The sequence below is a fragment of the Chlorocebus sabaeus genome, chromosome 20 (genome assembly GCF_047675955.1).
Source record: "Chlorocebus sabaeus isolate Y175 chromosome 20, mChlSab1.0.hap1, whole genome shotgun sequence".
Taxonomy (NCBI): Eukaryota; Metazoa; Chordata; class Mammalia; order Primates; family Cercopithecidae; genus Chlorocebus; species Chlorocebus sabaeus.
Window position 1 is genome coordinate 118,778,737 of NC_132923.1, and position 22,367 is coordinate 118,801,103.

The 22,367-nt window shown below is 49.3% G+C and overlaps 1 protein-coding gene across 2 annotated transcripts in view; it reads right to left on the reverse strand.

The window, feature by feature from the left end:
* Positions 1-22,367, reverse strand: part of IGSF21 (immunoglobin superfamily member 21) — a 272,410-nt gene that overhangs the window by 113,730 nt on the left and 136,313 nt on the right. The window lies entirely within an intron of this gene.

The following is a 22,367-nucleotide window of genomic DNA, read 5'->3' on the forward strand; positions in this document are numbered from 1 at the left end:
CACAGGATTTACTATACAACATACCTGGGAGCTGTCCTGAGAGTGAGGTGGGCCTGTCCTATACGTGTTTCAACTTGTAGAATCTGCTGAGGACAAGGATGAGGGGATTCCTGCTTTTGGTGTCACATGTGGGACATAAGACTGCCTTCCATCCGGATAAGCCTGTGGGACAGCTCTCAGCCCTTGCCCCAACCCTGGAGCCCTTCAGGAGGGAGATCAACTACATGTGTGATTCCTTCTACCCTTCCATCTCTTTCTGGATCTGCAGAGGAATGAATTGGCTTTTTGTTTTGCAAGTTCTGACAAATAATTTCCCCCACTCCCAAGGCGCATTGGTGATCACCTTAGGGCTGGAGGAGAGACGAGGCACCCCACGGCTGCAGGTTCCACTGCGCACCTGAGTTGGGATTGGGTGTCTTTCCAGACATATCACAGGTAAGCTTGGTGACCTGTCTTTGGGACCCATCTTGGCTTCAGCTTCATTTCCTGGGACCCAGGAGTCCCTGACACTCCCAGCCACAGCCCAAAGGCACTTATAGCAACTGGGAATCTTTTACCAAACACCAAAGGAGAAAACCACTGAACTGATGGCGCAGGCTACCTTGGGTAAGAAACTGTTGAGGGGCCGGGCACGGTGGCTCAAGCCTGTAATCCCAGCACTTTGGGAGGCCGAGACGGGTGGATCACGAGGTCAGGAGATCGAGACCATCCTGGCTAACCCGGTGAAACCCCGTCTCTACTAAAAAATACAAAAAACTAGCTGGGCGAGGTGGCAGGCACCGGTAGTCCCAGCTACTCGGGAGGCTGAGGCAGGAGAATGGCGTGAACCCAGGAGGCGGAGCTTGCAGTGAGCTGAGATCCGGCCACTGCACTCCAGCCTGGGCGACAGAGCGAGACTCCATCTCAAAAAAAAAAAAATAAAAAACTGTTGAGGAGCATTTCAGCATGTCCAGAAAGAGCCCTGCCCTGTGGGTCAGTAGTCCCATGTCCCAGAGCTGGCTCTGCTACTCACTGGCTGGAGGACTAATGCTGCTCACTCTGACTTCCCTAAGTTCTGTTTTCCCATCTGTAAAATGATCAGTTGAGGCCGGGTGGCTGGAGGACTAATGCTGCTCACTCTGACTTCCCTAAGTTCTGTTTTCCCATCTGTAAAATGATCAGTTGAGGCCGGGCGCAGTGGCTCAAGTCTGTAATCCCAGCACTCTGGGAGGCCGAGACGGGCGGATCACAAGGTCAGGAGATTGAGACCATCCTGGCTAACACGGTGAAACCCCATCTCTACTAAAAAACATACAAAAAACTAGCCGGGCATGGTGGTGGGCATATGTAGTCCCAGCTACTCGGGAGGCTGAGGCAGGAGAATGGCGTAAACCCGGGAGGTGGAGCTTGCAGTGAGCTGGGATCCGGCCACTGCACTCCAGCCTGGGTGACAGAGTGAGACTCCGTCTCAAAAAAAAAAAAAAAAAAAAAAAAAAAAAAAAAAAAAAAATCAGTCGAAGTAGATTAAAACAAAGAGGTTGGGTAATATTGCTCCGTGTGGCTGAAAACAGGATTTGTAGAGAGACCAAGTCATCCATTCCTGCATTCTGCATGCATTGATGAAGCATCTGTTATGTGCCAGGCACAGTTCTGGGCACTGGGGACACAGCAGCAAATAAAACAGACAAAGATCCCTGCCTTAGTGGTGCTCTCATTCTAGATAGAGTAGGGATTGGCAAATGTTTTCTGTAAAGAGCCGGACAGTAACTATTTTAAACTTTACTGGCCAAATGTTCTAGGTTGCCACTCCTCAGCCTGTTATTGTAGACAATATCGAGTGAATGAGCATGGCTGTGTTCAAACAGAATCTTATTTACGAAACAGGTGGTGGGCCAGAGTTGGCCTGCAGGCTGCAGTTCCATCTCTCCTAGAGGCCTGTTCTGGAAGACACAGGCTACAGAATGAGCTCCTCCAACTCTGATGGTGGACCCAGGCGTGGTCCAAGGAATGCAGCCTCCACCTGGGGCCCATGATCTGAGAACTCAGTGTCTGGGAAAGTCCCAGGTCCAGCCGCAGAGCTACCCTCTCCTCCCCTTTCCTCCATCCTCCCCTTTTTCCAAGCTTCTCAAAGGGGCCTGAGACCTTTCTCCAAACCTCTTTCCACTCTCCCTCTGAGCCTAGAAATGTCCTTTTCCATAGTGGCTGCTGTGGAGAATCTAGAATATTCCCAGAGAGTAGACCTAAGTGGGAGGCCAGGGCAGGGTAGAGAAGAGTCTCCACCAACGGCCAAGGAACTGGAAAGTGAGCTCCCCACATCCTGTTTTCCCGAGCACCCTGATCCTCACCTTCTAATCCTCGTCCAGCTGAGAGCTGCTCCTGCTTCCTTAACTGTGGCCAAAACTCACAACCTCCAAAATGCCCACCCAGATTGACTCTCCCGAATAAGTTCTTCCTGTATCTCCCCAAATCAGCTAGTCCTTAGTGCACAATGACATTTATTTTCTGCTTATATCCGTGTCCTGCCTCCCCCATTAGACAATCCATTCCCATTAGAGTGAGGTCAGTGCTTACCCTGTCCTACTGGGAACACTCTGAGCCTGAGTTACATACATACAGCTTTCCACAGCCAGGGGCCATGGGCTCTCCAAGGGCGGAGACCTAGTCTCCTCCATCATGCTGGCCTCTCCTGGAGGTCAAGTGTCATCTCCCTTATTAGTCCTGGAAGTTCGTGAAAGCAGAGAGTGTTGACCCCATTAGCTGGGTCTCCCTTTCAGTTTGATTGGGAGCTCACAGCGGTGGAATCCAGGGTCATGAGACTGACAGGTGGTCCCTCTTGTCTCCCAGGAGGACATAGGTGCACACTGTGGCTGTGAAGTCCCCTGTGTCACGTAGTGAATTGCAAAATGGTTCCCATTTTCATCCCTTCTTGGGTCCACACTCAGGGTTTCTCACTAAAAAGGCAGCATCTGTTTCTCTGCTCCTTGGACCTGGGCTGGCCATGCGATATGCTCTGGCCAACAGGGAGGCCACAGTGCATGAGTGACAGTGCATGGCCTCTGGAGGCCCAGCAAGTTTCCACTTATGTCCTTGGGCCACTGCCATGAGTACATGCTGGGCCAGCCCACTGGAGGATGGGAGACACATGGGACAGAGTTGGTCACTCCTGTTGTCCCAGCGAGGACAGCCTGGGTCAGCCAATGGTCAGGTACCCTCAGACATAGGAGTGTGCACAGTTACCTAGCTCATCCACCCAAATGTGAGCAAAACAGTGCCTATTGTTGTACACCACTGAGGCTCTATGTCCATGTATTACACAGCATTTGCATGGTAATAGATCACAGATACACATATGGTCAAGAATGTGGGCTCTTGAATCTAACTGCCTGTGATCAGCTCCTGGCTCTGCCATGTACTGGCTGTGTGGCCTGGAATGTTACCTAGCCTCTCTGACCCTCAGTCTCCTCTCCTATAAAGTGAGAATAATAATGGAAGCTACCTCCTAGGGTGTTGTGAAGATTGAATGAGATAGTTCATGTAAGGTACTCAACGCAGAGCCTGAAGCATAGAAAGTGATCCATCAATATTATTCATAATAATATTGCTATTCCAGAGCCTGCAGCGTAAACTTCTGGGACATTCCCACCTCATCTGCACAGTCTGATAGAAAAGAACCCCTTGCCCCTGTCTCCTGGCTTTATCATGCCTGCATTAAATCCCTAAAAGCCTCTCCCTCAGTGGGCACCTCCAAGCTCTTAATCTCTATGACTCAGGAGGAAAACCTGCTGGAGAAAATGCCAATGGAAGGCCCAGGTGCTGGGACAGAGCCCATTGGCTGCACTTCGCCCGCTCCTCAGGCTGCGAGCTTAAGGAAAGAGCAGGCTTGCCTGGGAAACGCATGCTTTCTGTTTTGAGATCCCGGCTGTGTGGCTCTGGTGCCAAAAATTGGCATGAAGAGCAGAGAATTCAGCCAGCAGCACCACATGGGGGAAGGCAAGCATGTGGACATCAGGCAGGGAGGACGTTGTCCCTTCTAGTGGCCTGATGGGCACAGGCGTTGGCCTGGAAACCAGACTGGTGTAGGGGCAGGTGGGCAGTGCGATAGGATGGAGACTGAGCACTCCAAGAAAGGGGCTCCCCAAAGGTGCAGGGATGCTGGTGTGTGTGTGTGTGTGTGTGTGCGCGCGCACACAGGTGTACCCAGGTGGATGGGTTTGAGATGGATTTATGCACAGGGGTGAATGAGGAGGCAGCTGCATGAACAACAATTTTCCAAGAATGAAAGCTTGCAGGAGGAATGCCCAGAGGACACTCAGAGGTGAGAATCTTTGCCTGACATTAATACTAGTCCAACAACCACCATCCCGTATCCTTGAAGCCAGATGTGTCCCAGAGCTCAGGCTGAACCCTACTTCTGAAAGGTGATATAGGGCATGTACAATATATCACACAACACAACTGGGGTTCAAAGAATCACTATGTAATCACCCACATTAATATTTCTGCAGTGATGCATTTGGATGGTGATACTAAGTGAGAAGAACAAATACCATAAATATCCTCCCATCGAACTAGGCTGGGTTTTGCCACCAAGTCAGTTCAAGTCAGTTCAGATCAGGTTCAGTTTTCTCATCCAATGAATTGGAAAAAATAAAATAAAATAAATCTTTCATTTATCAGAGTTTTTTGGATTTCTGGGTTGCAGGGAAGGGGTTGCAGGCTTGTGAAAAGAGCCAGAATTGTGACATCATGCTCATAACCACTGTAATAGCTGCCATTTGTGGGGTAGTGCCATGTGGTGGCCCTGAGCCTAAGCTGGTTGGAATATTCACCATGGCCCTGCAAAGCAGGCCCTGTCTTCTTCATTTGGTAGAGAAGGGAAAGGTAGGGTTGTCAAGGTTACGGGAGCCATCTAAGTCACCACACTGATAAGAGGAGACAGAGCATAGAGGAGGTAAATTGTCCTCAGAGAATCATCTGGAATGAAGTGCCCAGAAGGACAGAGGTTTAGGTCAAACTCAATGATTCCTTCAGCTACGTTTGCACCAAGAGGTCTGGGGGCGGACATAGCTCCTGTATGTTCTGTAGGTATGTTAAGGAAATAACAAGGCCTTAAGAACTCTAACCCCTTTGCTTAGGGGCTGTCTGCCCTCATGTCCTCCTGTAATGAGATCCTAGCATAATAATCCCTGCTCTGGGCTCCCTCTGTCCATGTGTTCTCTCCCCATTTCACCACTGGAAAAACTAAGGCTCAGTGTGCTATGACTTGTCTGAAGGCACAGGCTATCTTGGTGAGACCAGAATCATGGTGTTCAAATGTCATTAATAATGACAATAAACATGAGTTGGGGACTTACTCTATGCCAGGAGTTGTTCTATATGCCTCCGATGTATTATCTCATTTAATTTAAGGGGTGGGAGCTGGGCAGGAAGTAAGCATGCTAAAAGCAGTTCATAAATGCGTGGTTTCTTGCTGCTGGTCTTAACGGGATTCTTGTGAAATGACAAATGATGAGAGAGGGGAAAATAGGGCCATCCCCTCCTACGGAAGGAGGGGACTGCAGGCTCCTGGGAATTTAAGATAATGAGCAAGGAAAACAATCACTTTATTTAAATGAGTTGAAGAACTATTTGGCTTCTCTCTGTAAGAGGAAGCAGTTAAGGGGTTTTATTTTATTTTTGGCCCTAATAATATTACAATCTCCAGGCTGGTTATTATCTGTCACTTTCCAGGGAAGATTGAAAAGAAAATAGTTTTATCCCAGGCAATTGTAAACTGTTCCTTTTGATGAGTTGTTGCTTCCACTTAGATATTAAACGCACCAGCATCAGCTGACCTGGCCCGGCTGGGTGGCTTTGTTTAACTGGTTACAGAAGAGAAGGAAGATGATAAAATTTTCCTGTTTTTTAGACAGGAGTTTTCAAAATGCAATATGTGTGAGAGTCACGGGGGATGAGTATGCAGTGAAAGATGAAAATTTCTGGGTTTTGCAGGAAGAGTGTCTGACTCTGCAGGGCCCCAGTGGGACCGGGAATCTGCACTCTTCGCAAGCGCTCTGGGTGATGCTGCCATATCTTCTGAGAAGGTTGCTCTAGGTTCTCCCTAAACCTGCTTGGCTGGAGAAGTGTTTGGTTCTGAGAGACCTCTCCAAAATTAAGATCCGGAAGCTGTCAGCAAAAAGAACCCCAGAGATAATCGAATAGATTCACATCGCAAATAAAATCTGGAGTCCCAAGATCCGACAGCGAGTGAGAGGCAGACATGAACCTGAAACTCAGACGTGCATTTGCCCGGTCCAAAACCGGACCCATCACACTGCAATGGTGCTGAGCGGGTGCCTAGTAGAGGTGGGGGTGGGGCTGGAAGACCCCCACACTCTTTCTTCCCTTTGCTCAGACTCACCCCACTGTCATTTCACGAACAGTGATGCAAGTAGGTTGAGAAAGCCAAACGGCTCCCAGGCAGAAAGAGTCCTTCCCGAAACTGGCTCTGAGTAACATGCTACATCCAAATCCCCAGTGCTATTACAAACAAGAAGAACTCAGTGTGATGTGGTTAACTCTCTGAGCTGTTGTTCTTTTATTTCCCCAAGCGGCCCTCCGTATTTTTCACCGTCGACCTCCTCTTCTCTGCACGACCTTCTACCACCCGAAATTCTTGATTTTGTCTTGAAGGTGCCAATCGCCCCATCCTGCAGATGTCCTAGAATGCTTCCTTTTACGCCATCCTACAGATACTCAAGGAAGGGAGGGAAAAGAAAGGGCTGGGAGCTACCCTGGGATGGGGAGGGGGAGGTGGTCGATGCATTCCATTCCCACAGCATTCAGTGTGCAGTTGCAGTTGCCGACCACCCCTGGAAATGCAGACTTCCCTCACCAGCCCCTTGGGAAACATGCCAGGTTGCAGGCAGCCCCGTGAGGCCGGATCTCTAGTAAAGCTTGCCTCTGGATGGCTGCAGATGGAAAGGAATTGGTTCTTAGCACCCAGGAAGAATCTCTTTCAATTTATTATTTACTTATCAAGGCAACGAGGATCCAAGCAGACATGGACTCATGCAGGGCTTGTGCCGGCCTGCAACCTCCAGCTCTCTCCAGGAACCAGATCTCTCTCATCCCAATTCTGGAACAGCGCTGCTACAGATGCAATAAACAATTATGGTGCATCTACTATGTGCCGGGCACTCGCACCAGATTAATCTCATTACATCTCCGTAATGACACCAATGTTGGAATTATCCCCATTTTTTCAGTGAGGAAACTGAGGCTTAGAGAGATTATAGACTTTACCTAAATCCCACAAATTATAGATGACAGGGCCAGGATTCAAAACCGGACCCTCTGAGCTTGCAGCAGATGCCACGGTGTTCATCCCATCCCTCCTCACAGGTCTACTTGCTGCCATCCACTGCACCCTCTGCCTCAGGTTCTTTATCTGGCTGCCAGAATCTCCAGATTTCATACCCCCAGAAGCAGCCCCTCAACAAGGACAGACGGGGAGTGGGTGGATAAATGCTCCAGCTTCCCCATCCCTTTGTGGGCTGGGGGTTAACCCAGAGGTGTAGTCTACACTGCTATTCAAAGTACAGTCCCCAATTTGGAAGCATCAGTAGCACCTGGGAGTTTGTTATATGCAAATTATTAGCCCCGCCACAGACCTGCTGAATCAGAATCTCTGGAGGTTGGGCTCTGGAAGCTTTTAGAAACCTCTTCAGGTGATTCTTACACACATTGGAGATTTAGCAACTCCATTCTACTCCACCTCCCAGAGCTCCCCGATGAAGCTGAGCCTCATGCCCCACCTGCCCAATGGTACAGCTTCACTGGCTTTCTTCCCTTTGCTGGTTCACGTCCACATGCCCCTGACAATACTTCCTGACATCACCTCCAAAATAAATGATTTGTACTCAAATCTTTGCCTGAGGGGTGCGGCGGGTGGAGGGCGGGCTTCAGGGGAAACCCTGCCTAGGACAAACCCAAGTCCCTCCACTTCCTTTGGCATCTTCAAGGCTAAGGTGGGGAGACATTCTGGATGCTGACGGTGAGGGTGAGTCCTGAGAGGTACTAGGTCCTTCTGTTCTGGCCCAGAGGGCCAAGACCTAAGACCCCTGACTGGCTTTTCTTCTCTTTCTCCTCTTCCATCTTCTTGCATGACATTTCTGGAAAACATTCTATAGGCCAGCCAGTGTGTTAAGGGCTTCCCATGCATCTTCTCATTTAGTTGCTGCAAGCATCCTCCTGAAGCAGGTGCAGCCAGAGCTGCTTGGCCTGGCTTAAGTGGGAGGAGGAACAGAGAGCTATGTTGGCCTGGGGTCCCCAGCTGGGTGCTCCAGCAGTCCCAGGCTCCATTTGAATCAGAATACAAGAGATAGGACCTTGAGGCAAAGCGATGCCCCCCCCCCCATCTTTTCACGTAGGCTCCATCTGCTGCTCCCTCACTCTGCATACCTCCCCTCAGGTAGGTGGCCCCCATCACCTCCACATGGACAAGGCCCCCACTAGCCAAGAACAGGATGGATTCCTATGGCAACTGTACAAAAGTTCCAAATGAAGTAGGAGGTGGGACTTGACTCCAGAGGCAGGGCTTGGATGCTGGACCAAACTGAGGACTAGCTAAAACAGGGACTGGATGGAAGGAACTTTCTGTAAGACATGCCCATCAATGTACCATGTCAGTTTACCATTGCCATGCCAACACTCAGAAGTTACTGCCTCCTTCCACGGCAACGACCTGATGACCCAGAAGTCACCACCCTTTTTCTAGAAATGGCCACATAATTCACACCTTAATTTGCATGTAATGAAAAGTGGGTCTAAATAGGAGTGTGCAACTGCCTCTGAGCTATGACTCTGGGTGCACTGCCTGTGGGGTAGCCCTGCTCTGCAAGGAGCAAATCCTTAGCTGCTGCTGGGCACTGCTGCTTCAATACAAGTCGCTGTCTAACACGATCAGCTTACCTCTGAATTGTTCCTGGTGAAGCCAAGAACCCTCCAGGGCTAAGGTCCAATTTTGGGGCTCCCCCACCCTGCAGCACAAGGATAAGGCAAAGCTCTCCTGCCACCATCTCCGGGCCTCTTGCTTCTTGGCTGGCCTTGGCCTCTGGACCGGCCCGCCCCTTCCCTCAACAGACATTGGGCTTTCACTCTTCTCAGACCATGCTCAATGTCCCTCCTGTCTGCCTCTCTCCACATCTTCACTCAACCTCTGTGTGCTTCTCCCGCAGTGAGGAGGAAAGGAAGCCAACATTTGTTAAGAATCTTCCAAGTGCCAAGCACCATGCTAGTCTTTACTGAAATCTACCGCCTCTCCAAACTGATGAGGTGGTCTTTCTTGTACCCATTCAAGAAGGGAGAAAGCTGAGACTCAAGAGAGATGAAAGGACATGACTAATGCCACACATCTAGCAAGTTATAGAGCTGGAGTTTTAACCCAGGTTTGTCTGTCACCACACACACATCTCCAGAACACCATTGTGCCCCTACTGTCCAAGAACTCATGCTCCTTTCTATCGTGAGCCCTTCACTTGAGTTCCCAAGCCCACCTTTGCCTACACATGCTGGGGCCTCATTTCTTCATTGACTTTCCATCACTGCACCTACAAGCTCTCTCCACCCACTGGCTCCTTCTCTGCAGCCTACACACGTGTGTACAACTCCTCATCCTATGTGTGCACACACACACACTCACACATGCTTTCTCCTTGTGCCTCATCCCTCACACTTTTGTCTCTCTCTTCTTTATATAAAATGTAAGGAGAAAAGTCTCCGTGAAGAGGCAAGAGTGAAGACTAGAATGCAAGAGGTGCTGGGGAGGTAAAGAATGGAAGAAAGGCGTTTATAGGTGGACTTCCTTCCAACAGGAGCTTCATGGGGGCCAAACCCAGTGGGCTTTTTCAGACCTCTTCTTTATCCTCTACAGTTAAAATGAATGACCTTGATTTGTTCCATGATTCTGGGACAGGGTGGAGTACTAGCCTGTACTGAGCACCTGCTGTCCACTATGAGTTCATGGTGACTTTCTTTCTAGTCGTGACCATTGTGAGATGGGTATGGATCTCCTCATTTTACAGATGGAAAAATTGAGACTTAGAGTGGCCCCATTCAGCACTAGAAAAATGCCCAAAGGGAGAATCAAGATGCAAACCCAAGCTGGCCTGGCCCCAAAGTTCCAGCTAAGATTTCTCTCATAAACTGGCATCAGCCATGTGGCCCAACCTCAAGGGGATGTGGCAGGCACCCAACCTAAGAGTAATCTTTCTCCTTTTACTCTTTTATTTATTTACCTAAAGGCCCAGTGGCCAAATCCACTTACTTTCTTTCAATGCATGTTCGTGTTTTGCCTGCTTTCAAAAGGGCCCCAGCAGAGGCCAAGGGGAGAGGGAGGGAAAAAGGGGCTGGACCTGGCCTCTTGCCTGGTTCTGTCCACCATGAAACTCTGATGAGCACCAAAACCTGGTTACTCTTTCAGATCCAGTTGCAGAAAGCATGTCTGGAAACTGGATTTGGGGGAAGAGGAGAGATGAGCACTTTTGCACACTTACTAGTTGCTAAGCCTTGTGTCAGAAACTCAGCTTTGCTGTGCATTCTGTTCTCACAAGATCACATGGAAGGAAGTATCTTCCCATTTTATGGATGAGGAAACTGAGTCTCAATAAAGTGAAGCAAACAGCTCACGGTTACACAGCTGGAAAATGCAAGGACCAGACTTTGAATGCAAGTCTAAGCTCTTCACTGTATCATGCCTCCACCCTATGGAAGGATTCTCTCCTTAAACATTCTTACATAGGGGAAGAGGAGATTTCACACACGAGGAAGCTGAAGCTTAGACATGCCCAAGCTCAAACAGTGTACTTATGACAAAAATCAAGACTAAAACCCAGGTTTCCTGACTCCCAATCCAGTCCTCCTTCTACCATCCTGCCTGGCTTTGCTAAAAGCACCAACTGCCAAGGTCAAGGTTGCTGGAGCCCCAAAGGCTACAGGGTCCACCTTACCATTGGTGGTTACTGAGTCCCTTCTCTTGCCTCTGGGACTTTCTGCTCCTTAATCAGTCTAGAGAGAGAAGAGAAGAGAAGTAGGCAGGGTGGTAGAGAGAAGTCCCTTTAACCCCCAAACACTCCCTAGAAGAGATCTTGGAGAGAGCAACAAAACCCAATGCAAAGAAGGGGTCCCCTTTCCCTCTCCCATCTCTTCTGTCTTTGCTCGTGTGTCCTTGGTGGGTCACCTTAAGCGGCAAAAAACTTGGGGAGCGTCAGGGAGCGCGATTGTCCTAAAGGAACTGAAGAAGCCAACAGAGGCTGCTACTTCCTGCCCAGTGGTGCCTGGGTTTACAGAGGCTGCTACCTCCTGCACAGTGGTGCCTGGGTTTCTCAGGAGGGTCTGACAGGATGATTTACAAATGGTATAAATATAACTCAGCAGCCAGCAGCCCTGCCTCAGCTTAACGAAGAGCATCACTCACTTTTAAGCGAGTGGGAGATGCAGCAGGGGCCCCTCACCCACAGGGCCCTCAGAAGACTTCAGCTGAAGGGTTCATGAGGAGGAGGGAGAAGTTTCCTATGTCCTCTACCCTTTGTCCAGTACTGGACAGAGAGAAGAGGCCTTAAGGAAAGGGATGCCTTCGTCTTGACTATTCTTCCAGCCTCCTTTTTGTAGATGTCTGTGCTCTGGGCTCAATCCCTCCAGGTTGTAAGGTCTGAACCTGATGCACAGTAGGCATGCGGTAAAAATTCACTGTACCCAAGCCTTTCTGTGGCTGTAGCTTGGTGCCTCTGCCACACAGTGGGTAGCTGCGAAGTGTTTGTAGGCCAGAATTGAGCTCAGTGTATCAGGCATCCTAGAAACTCTAATCAGCAGCTCCAGTTTCCACTCCAGCCAAGACTTGACCTATGGTCTCTCTGAGCCTCTGTAGCTTCCACTATAATGTGGGGAAAGTGCCTATCCAGTTGTCTATAGTTTTGGATGGGGAAAAAATTAGATGACAGGTGGAAATATGTTTTATATATATAAAGCATAATGTATTGCCATTACAAGGGGCTTTCATATGCATTCTCTTCACTATTAATATCAAGAAGTCCTTCCATAGGTCTGACTTCCATTCTGCCTGCTGTAGTTTGGTAAAATAAAGATCTGTGTATTCCAGGAGACATAGGCTAGTGCAGTCAACACTGGAATGAAACTCCTGGTCAAAAGGAATGTGGAGATGAAAATAAAGCATGTGTTTTCTTTAAAAAATAATTTCCCTCACTTTCAACGGCTGTTCAGAATAAAGAGTATAATTTGCTTGACTGCCCTAGCCCACCAGCTTATCACGGAGGCCCTAGCAACTCTGAGAGGGAAGGATTATGCAAATAGAAAATCAGCTTTCAAGAAAGTGGGCTAATCCAATATTACCAAGAGGGCTGGGTTTGAGAGAAAAAGAGGAGGAAACTGAGATGGGTGAGCTACGTAGAGAGTCAGACAATTCCCGGAATGATGTGGAGCAAAGAAGTTGGCTAGAGAGGGTCCGCCTGCCAGCAACTGGGCCCGGGTTTTAGTAAAGGAGTCCTGGTCTCCATGTCCCTGGTACTAAAAGATGGAGGAAGAGGGGATTAGGCTAGTGGATGGAAAAGTCTTTATTAAATTATTTGCAGCTGGAATGTCTCCTCCCCTGTCTCAGAAATATGGCCAGATGCTGAGAGGCAAATGTGGTACCGGGGGTAACAGCAGCAGCTCAAAGCCTTCCCAGTGAACCTCCACAAACCAGCAGGCTCTGATCCACAGGGCAGGGCAGATCGTGGATTCAGAAGGTCAGACCAACGCCTTTCCCTCCCTCGTGGGAAACATCCAGGAGAAGCCCACAGGGCACTGCCAGGGTGTTTTCTGAGTGAGGCTGCCCCTTGCTGAAACACGGGAGCTATCAGCACCACGGACAGCTCTCAGAGCTAGCCCTGGGAGCCGGCTCCCTGGGTAACCTGAAACCAAATGCTGGGGAACCAGCTGGATGCTTTCTTTGGGAAACTGGAAGCCTATTGTACCCTAAGCCCTTGTGGCTCCAGCAGTGAAAGTAGACAATTAAACAGGCAGTTAGAATTCACTTTAATAAATGCTGTAATTTAGGAATCACAGGGAACCATTGCAGTGCAGTGGCGTCTCAGTGCAGAAGCATCTCACCCAGACTTGGCAGTTGAGAAAAGATTTCCAGGCTAAAGCGGAATTAGGAATTACCCTAGTCAGAGGGCAGGGTATGTTCCAGGAAAGGAAACAGCAGGCAAGGCCCAGAGGTCAGGGAGGGCATGCCTTATTTAATGAATAGAAAGAAGCCCCATTGCATGGCTAGACCATCAGGTGGGAGGGTTGGGGCTGATGAAGGACAGGGTGCAGGGTGGGCAGGGGCCAGATCCTGTAATGCCTTTTAGGATGTGGAACAGAGCTGCACTCCATCCTGAGGCCAATGGCAAGCTGCTGCAGGGCTTTATGCCACGAAATGACAGCATCAGATGTGCATCTTGAAAGTTCCCTCTAGCTACAGTGTGGAGAATGGACTGGGGCTGCACAAGCCTGCACCCCTGGGCAAGTGGGGAGGTGACAGTCATTCAGACTAAGATGATGGTAGACTGGAACAGCATGCAGGACCTCAGGAGGGAGGGGAGGAGCAGGCACATTGGAGAGAGATTTAGGAAGTGGAATTGACAAGACTTGGAGCAAGATGACCTGCGTATGGGGAAACAGTAGGGAGGGGGGTTGAGGATGACTCTCAATGTGTGTGAGCAGGTGTAAGATGCAGAGAGGAAGAGAGGAACACAGGGTATAATTGAGAGGGAGTTGTAGGGAAAGAAAGAGGGAATGATTTAGAACAGAGATGAACAGAGCCAAAGAAATGAGAGTGAGGAATGTGGGAGAAAGGGAAGGTCATGAGAAGTGAGGGAACGAGGAAGTTAGGGGCATGATGGCAGAATCAGTAGAAGGGATTTGAGTCTTTATTTTGTCATCTGTGTGTCCTATGAGGATGTGTCCATGTCTGTCCCAATCACAGCACTGCAACAGGCAGAGGACATATGACTTTTGCACAAGACCATGAGCAATATTGGGTTTGACAAAAACCATCCTGCTTGGATGAGAGAAAGCCCCCACAAGCCCAGCAGGGGCATCAAGGTGGGTGAGTACTGAGCAGGTACCCAGGGGAGTGCAGAGTGGAGTTGGGCTTTAGATTGCCATGCTCTTGAGGCAGGCTTAGACCCTTCTCCAAGCCTCAGTTTCTCACTCTGTAATCCAGGTGCTGGGACACTTCTTCATGCATGTCCCTGCAGAGGAAGGGGCTGGAGACTGGAAGACAAGATCTGGGCAGGGCCAAACCTGTCACTTTCGCTGGGGTCAGTGTATTTCACCTTGTGGTTTCAGAGCACCTATCCCTTGACAAAGCCTGAAGGCAGATGGGCTGTGTGAACTAAGTCCTTCATTCTCCAGATAGTCCCAGCCCACAGTGCTGAGGGCCCAGTGTAAGAAGGACAAGGTCACTGACTCAAAATAAGTGCTGGCTGGCTGACTGGCTGGCTGGCTGGCTGGATGGATGGATGAATGGATGGATGGATGGATGGACGGATGGATGAATGGAAGAATGGGCAAACAACTGAATGATCACCACACTCTTATAGGCTCTAGGCATTGACAAAGTTTCTGGAAGATTCCAGAAGTGGGACAGAGCCACCAGACACTTGACTTGGACAGCCTATGTCCAGGAGTGGCACAGGTAACAGCCTATTTAGTGGTTGATGAGAAATTTCAAGTCCATCAGCCACAACCTGAGAAGGCCACCTGACAGATAGATACCCCTTTGGGAGCAATGACTTTCAATGGCACCTACTAGACTAGAAAGGATGAAGACAGTTGATAAAAGGGACTGGGGCCCAGGGACCAGTTCAGGCAGGAGGTCAAGATCCAGTGAACGAGTGGGTAGAACTAAATAAGGTTAGGGTTAGGGTTAGGACTATGTTTTTGAATCTAACTCTAGGGTTAGGGTTAAAGATGTCTAGATCCAATGAATGTGTGGATGGAACTAGGTAAGGTTAGGGTTAGGGTTAGGGTTAGGGTTAGGGTTAGGGTTAGGTTTTTGAGCCATTTACTGTATTCAGACAGAGGTCTAGATCCAGTGAATGGCTCAAAAAGCGGGAAATGGGGGCCTCTGGACTTCAAGGAATGACAAACTCTCTCCACTTCACATCCGCCTGAGCCCTCCCCACCTCATCTCTCACTTCTCAGCCTGGAGTTAAGAGCGGAAGCACTGGAATCCTCTGCCTGGGCCTAGTTCAGGCTCCAGCACTTACTACAAGCAGGAACTGGGGAGAAGCACCTAAGTCTCAGCTTCTACATCTACAAAATGGTGATAATAATAGAGCCCGTGTCCCAGGGCGGTTTGAAAGATTAGAGATCATGTCTAAAATGCTTAGTGCAGTTCCCAAGACAACGAAGGTGTCCAGTCAGCACTGAGGATTAGTCCTTCAGCCTCGCCTTTGCTGCTGCAGAATCTCCCGCCTGAGAAGCCCCTGCTTTCTTTCCACGTTCCCCTGACTTGATCCACCTTTCAAAGCCCAGCTTAAAATCTGCTGTTTCAGAAAGGCTTCTTTGAGTAACCTCACTCCATTATTTCATTTCTCTCCTTTGGCTTCTCTTTGGAGCCTTCTAGGAAGCAGGCGCCCAGTGACTGTGCAGGGTTGTCCCTGGCAGAGGAAGCAGAGAAGGGGTGTCCCAGAGGCTTCATTGCCTCCTCTTCCAGATAAAATGCTACCTCCCCCCGTCCCTCCTCTTCCAGATAAAATGCTAGTAATAAAGTCATGTTGAACTGGCCTGGCCCTTTAATTGGTGCTTTGGCAAAGGACAGATTCCCTGCCAAGCATTAAAAGGTTTTAAAATTCTCTTTATTGAGCTACTTCTGAAAGCCATGCTGTATCCCAGGGACTGGCAGGATCCAACCTGGGGGTTCCCTGGGCAGGACCAAGGAGCAACGAAGGGGTCCATGCAACTTCTGCGAGGCTGACAGGCTGTGGCCAGAATCCTGGGACCTGGCCCAGTCCTCATTGGTGTGCATTGGTTCCCCTGCTCCCAGTGAATTTGATTCAAGGCAAACAACAGAAGCTCATTTAAGGACATTAGGGTGCCAGGAAACAGTGCAGCCCATCAGATGACTCAGGAAAGTCTGGGTTTACTGAGGGCCTCCTGGCCCTCTGGGCAAGGTGCCAAGGATGCACAGTGTATCTTACAGCAGAGAAACACGAGGCTGGGTAGACCCTGCACATTGGATGGAGATGCTGGGAAAGGCAGCCTGCTTGGGGAAAGAGGGACACATTCATTCATTATGGTAGAGTGAGTTCCTAAGATTGTCCCAATTCCAGAAGAGCTTTCACAAGGTGACACAGGGACAGCACCCAGGGTGCTGCTTGTGAGGAGGAAGGCGAGGAGAGGAGGCTCAGCATTTCTTCCAATTAATTACTTTCGGGGTTGAGGATCTTCTAGGTCTCAAGCTCTAAGTTAAAGGTTTGTTACCTACACTGTCTCATTCAGCCCTCATAACAACCTGGCGAGGCTGGCATCATTAGCTTTCTTTTCTAAAAGGGAAATCTAAAGTTCAGAGAGGTTAAGTAGCTAACTCAAGATGTAACAGTGAGGAAATAGCAGAGGTGGAATTGAACCCATGATCTTTGTACCCCCAGCCCCTGTATATTGTTTCTCAGGAACAAGGAGAAGGAAAAAGAGCAGCAGACAGATTTGGGTGGGCAAGACCAAGTCCTCTCTGATTCCCTTCCTCCTCTTCCACTCAAATCTTAACCTATGTGACCAGGAGAGAAACTCTACCCCAGGCTTTCCCAGCTGTTTGTACTCTTGGACTTGCTGGGGGAGAAAAAAATCCAGAAATCACTTGACTTCATAGAGAGGCATATAGACCTGGGCCCTGGCCCTGGCCCCTGCTTAGATGTCAACCGCCTCTGTGACTGGAGCAAGGCCATGGCCACCTTTGAGGCACTCACTCTTTCTGCCTGGTAAAATGCAGAAGGAAAACTTGAGCATCTCTAAAAGCCATTACTACATTCCTAGGTTTTATGACCATGTCTTTAAAAAAGCCTTGGTCAGGCCAATCGCGGTGGCTCATGCCTGTAATCCCAGCACTTTGGGAGGCCGAGGTGGGCAGATAACGAGATCAGGAGATTGAGACCATCCTGGATAACACGGTGAAACTCTGTCTCTACTAAAAATACAAAAAATTAGCCAGGCATGGTGGCGGGCGCCTGTAGTCCCAGCTACTTGGGACGCTGAGGCAGGAGAATGGCCTGAACCCAGAAGGTGGAGGTTGCAGTAAGCCGAGATTGTGCCACTGCACTCCAGCCTGGGTGACAGAGGGAGACTCCATCTCAGAAAAAAAAAAAGAAAAAAAAAAAGCCTGGGTCAGCGAGTGTTCCAGCCTATTGACCTTATGAAATCAGAGAAAAACCATTTGGCAAATATGACTTCATCCTGTAAAGAAAGATTAAGGTGTTTTAATTATAAGGAACATTAAAATAAGAACTATTGTGTAGCAGGGGCCTACTGCTTAGGCATAGTACCAAGTGTTGTATGAATGTTACATGTGTCCATTTCTCTGCATCCTCATTGCCACTTCTCACATGCAGGCCACCATCATCTCTCATCAGGAAGACTAGGAGAGCCTCTTAGCCCTTCATCAGGAAGATTGGGAGAGCCTCCATATACACACTTCTGTCCTTAGCAGAAACAGTGCTGTATGATCCCCAAATCTTGTTTCATTATCCTCTTCCTGAGCATCCAGTAAAACTACACTTTCTCAGCCTCCCTCACAGTTGCATCCATATGGTTGGATGCAATGAGTGGAAATGACCTCAGCCACCTCCAGACTGGCCCATAAGAGCAATCCACATGACTCACTTGGTTTTGTGCCCCCTTTGGATGGTAACTGTGCATATTGAGAGGGTGGATCTACAAGACAAAATGAGCCTGGATCCCTGAGTCACTTCATGAAAGAGAGTAGCTCTGGAGACTTGCCAGACTCACATCCAACTTTCTGTGAACAAGAAATAAACCTTTGTTGCATCAAACCATTGAGAATTAAGATTATTTTGTTAGTGGGGCACAATGTAGGCTCTCCAGACTAGCACACTCCCCTACAGTCCAGTCTCTGCACAACAGCCAGAGAATTTTTTTTGAAACCTAAGTTAGATCATGTCATTCTCCACCTAAGACTCTCCGCTAAGTCCTATTATGCTAAGAATAAAATCTACAAAGCCCAGGTGTGAGATAGCCCTGTCACCTCCCTGACTTACGTTTCCCTTTCCCTTGGCTCTGTATGTTCCAAGCACACAGCCTGATCCCTTGACAGTGTGATCACGCTCATCCCATCCACAGATACTCTCTCTGCCTGGCATGCTCTTCCCTCAGATCTTTGCTTGGCTTACTCCTTGTCATATAGAGCTCAGCTTCAATGTCACTTCCCCAGAGGCTTCTTTTCTGGCCTGCTGATGTAAGAACCCCCAGTTACTCTCTATCATATCACCTGAAATTATCTACACCACACTTATCACTGTCTGATGTTTTGTTGCTAATTAATTAATTAATGGTCTATATCCTTATGCCACTAAAGCAGAGATCTTGTTTGTCTTATTCACCATTATATCCTGGTGCCTAGAATAGTTCCTGGCACGTAGGCACTTTATAAATGCTTGTAGACTGGGAACATTAACTTTATGGCTCTTTGAGGTTGGAGTTACTATCCCCATTGAGCACAAGAGGAAACTGAGGTCCAGAGAGGTTCAAACCAGTAAATGGCAGAGCTGAGATTTCAAACTGGCTTTAACTACATGGCAATCCTCTTTCTAGTTTATAATTTTCGCCATATAATATCTGAAGGTATTTTAATTACATGTCTCTTTATGAGACAGCACAAAGAAGAGAGGGAGAGACAGCAATGGGCGATGGGTGGGTGGCCAGGTGCGTGTTAGACACACCGCACAGTGAACAGATGGCTGAGTGAAAACATGGAGGCTGCTTCACCAGATGCAGAAGGTGAGAGAGAGGAAAGGTGGTGTGGGCAGGGGCAGCTGTATGTGCAAAAGCACGTACTCTGTTTTTAGTAATTTCTCTTTATTCAGCCCTTGGCTTCAGGGGTTCCCAGTCTGATGAGGGAGATGCAGTCATTTGCTCCTGAAGGAACTCCCAAACTGATGCTGAAGACACAGCCCTGACATCTGAGAGCATCATAAGAACATTTACAAAGCAATACACATGCGAATTCCCTGGGGTCTCTGCAAAGCCTGTACAAATTGAACTAAGAGAGAGCAGGAGAGGGAGGGAGGGAGGGAGGGTAGTGGGGAGGGAGGAGGGAGGGGAGGAGAAAGAGAGAGACAGAGACGCAGAGACCACGTTGGGCACTGGGGCCCCATCTGCCTCCTCCGTGTCCACACCTCTCTCCCCAGGGAAAGGAAGGGAGCAGCCTGCCTCATAGCAGAGCCAGCAGCAGAGTCGGATCCTGCCAATGCCTCCCCTGGCAACAGGAAATGAGGCTGAGGACACACAAAGGGAAGGTGGTCCGGAGCCAGGGCCTAGGGTGCAGTTTCTAACAGTTGCCAGCACCCGCGCCAGTGGGTTTCCCATCCACAACTGTGGGTCAGTAGGAGAAAGGGAGGCAAAACCTAGCATCTAGAATCAGAGCAACTGTTGGCAGGTGTTATTTGAAAAACTGAAACTTCTCTTGCTACATGGCTCTGGGCCATTCCTCTGGCCCCAGCCAGAGAGATTTATAGGCACAGCAGGGTGAGAGACACCACGGGGGCAAAACTAGGTTTGGGCGTCATTCAGGGCGGCCATCTAACTGTGCCGGCTGAGCTCTGCAAGCCCAGAGAGGACGCCCTCAATGCCCACACTGCTTTTACACGTACAACTGCCCTGCCCACACCACCTTTCCCTCTCCCTCACCTTCTGCATCTGGTGAAGCAGCCTCCATGTTCTCACTCAACCATCTGTTCACTGTGTGGTGTGTCTAGCAGGCACCAGGCCACCCACCCATTGCCCATGATCCACCCCCAACTGCCGATCCCCTAACTCGGGCTGCCATTGCTGTCACCTGGATGGCTGCATCTGCCCTCAACCTGGAGCCCCTGCCCTGTCCTTACACCTCCCACCCTCCCCTAATCCTAGTTCAAGGACCTCACAGCTAGCGAGCAGATGAGACCATGCTGCTCCTCTGCTTAAGAAGGGTGGCCCCCCTTGTTCTCCGGGTAAGGTTCAAGCATCTCACCAAGGTGAATACCTGATCTGGGTCCTGCCCGCCTCTCTGGCTGCTATCCATTCCTTTCTTCCTCCCTGTCTGGCCTCCAACTGCATGATCCAGTTTAATGTGGGTGAGTGTGCCACACTTTCTCTCATTTTAGAAGGCCTGCACAGGCTCCCAGCGAGGTTCTGCTCATTCTTCAAACCTTAGCGTATACTTTTCTTCCCCTGTGAAGCTAACCTTGACCACTCGAGTCTGGCTTGGCGGGGGGTCCATTCTATGTACCCCTCCATCACTTATCAAGCAGTTCAGGCCTACGCCCTCTGCATCCCAACAGTATGTAAGCTCCTTGGGTGCAGAGAGAACTTGCCTAACTCGTTCAACACTGTATTTAGTCTCAGCAGTTAGCACAGGGCCTGACACCCCTGTAGGGGCCCGGTAACTCTTTGCTAAGTAAAGGAGTGGCATGGGAATGTTGGAGGAATGAAGGATTTTCACCCAGAGTACCTTGCACTGGAGAACTCGCCGTGTGGAATTGTCAGATATTATCTTATCAATATCTGCCTCCTAAGCACCACGGCAGGCACGAAATGAACACATTGAATGAATCTCTCCAGGCCCCAAGAAGGAGACTGTCTGTCTGCTTGGGTAGCATTTTCCCAGCTCCTACCCTCTGACCTTCTAGAAAGCCACAACAGCGAGCCGCCCTGTTCTAATGGAAAATCCCAGCATTGCTTTTCTACAAAGGCAATCTATCAATCACGCCACAGAATTTCACCAGCTCACAGAAATCAACCTCCAACAGGTTGCCCAAAGCCCCCGCTATGCTGTGCAAAGTTTTGAGACGTACAGAGGGGTTAATTCTGGCAGCTCGAAATGAGTTGCAGTGTCTCCCTTCAGAGTCCAGTTAGCTAGCATTGGCCAGGCTTCCGCTATGTACACAGCCTCTTGTGGGGAGTGCTGAAGAAACAAAAGGGAAGGAGAGGCAGAGGCTCAGCTTAGGGGAACATTTATAATCCCCAAAACCTGGTTGCATCTCCTTTGGTGGTGTTAAGTGCACATTTCTCTCCAGCACTAGAGGAAAAATCCTCATTGCAGTGTAGACGCTTCTATCCTTGCCAGTGTAGATTCTTTAATCCCTGGGCTTTTTTACTGGATTGCTCACACCTATAGCTAATGGCTTTATTTGCCTGGGCAGACTGTGTGTCGGGGGGCTGGAGTTTGGAGGAGGAATTAACATTTTGAAGAAGGTACTAAATGAGAGTGTAGACGAAGAAGTCAAATCACGAGAGTTTGAATCCCACTTCAAATCCTATGGGATCTTGAGCAAACGATTGCCTTTCTGTGCCTCTGTCTCCTCGTCTGTAAAATGGGGACAATGACAGTACCCACCCATAGGGTTGCCATGGGGATTAAAGAAGCCGATACATGTGAAGTGCTTAGACAGCGTTTGGTCTGTAGCCAGTGCTCAATAAACAGTAGCTTGTTATTGGCATTGATATGATCTGCCTGCCCTTGCCAGAATGATGTCATTTTCTCCCTGCAATATCCCATCCAGCAGTGTTACTTCCCTCGTTTTGCAGATAAGGGAATAGAGGCTTTGACAGGCCAGTGATCTGCCACCTCTAAGGATGGGCTGCTTCCTGGCCCGTGGTTCCTGCTGGGCACTCCCCTGCCACGTTCATCTCTGATGCTTTGAGTGTAAGAGCCCCAGAAGCTCACACTCAAAGGATGGCGCCCTCATTCCCTGCCATCACCCAGGGCAACAAAGACAGGTGGTGGATGAGGCTGGCGGCAGGTCCCAAGGCAATGAGGGAGTTGATGGCCTATGGGAGGAAGGGGATGTACCTACTCCTTCAGCCCCCAGCACAGATCAGACACCCAGTTTTGCCTCCAGAAGCCTGACAGAACTGGCCCCATCCTGGGGTCCTCAAGGCTGGCAGCCCCTGTGAAGTGGAAGAATCACATCCCCTGACTATCTCAAGGGAAGAAGAAAATGGGTAGACCAACACTCTGGAGTTAGAAGGACTGGGTTCAAATTCCAGCTCTGCTGAGATCATGCCACTGCACTCCAGCCTGGGTGACAGAACAAGACTCCGTCTCAAAAAAAAAAAAAAAAAAAAAAAAAAAAAAAAAATCCAGCTCT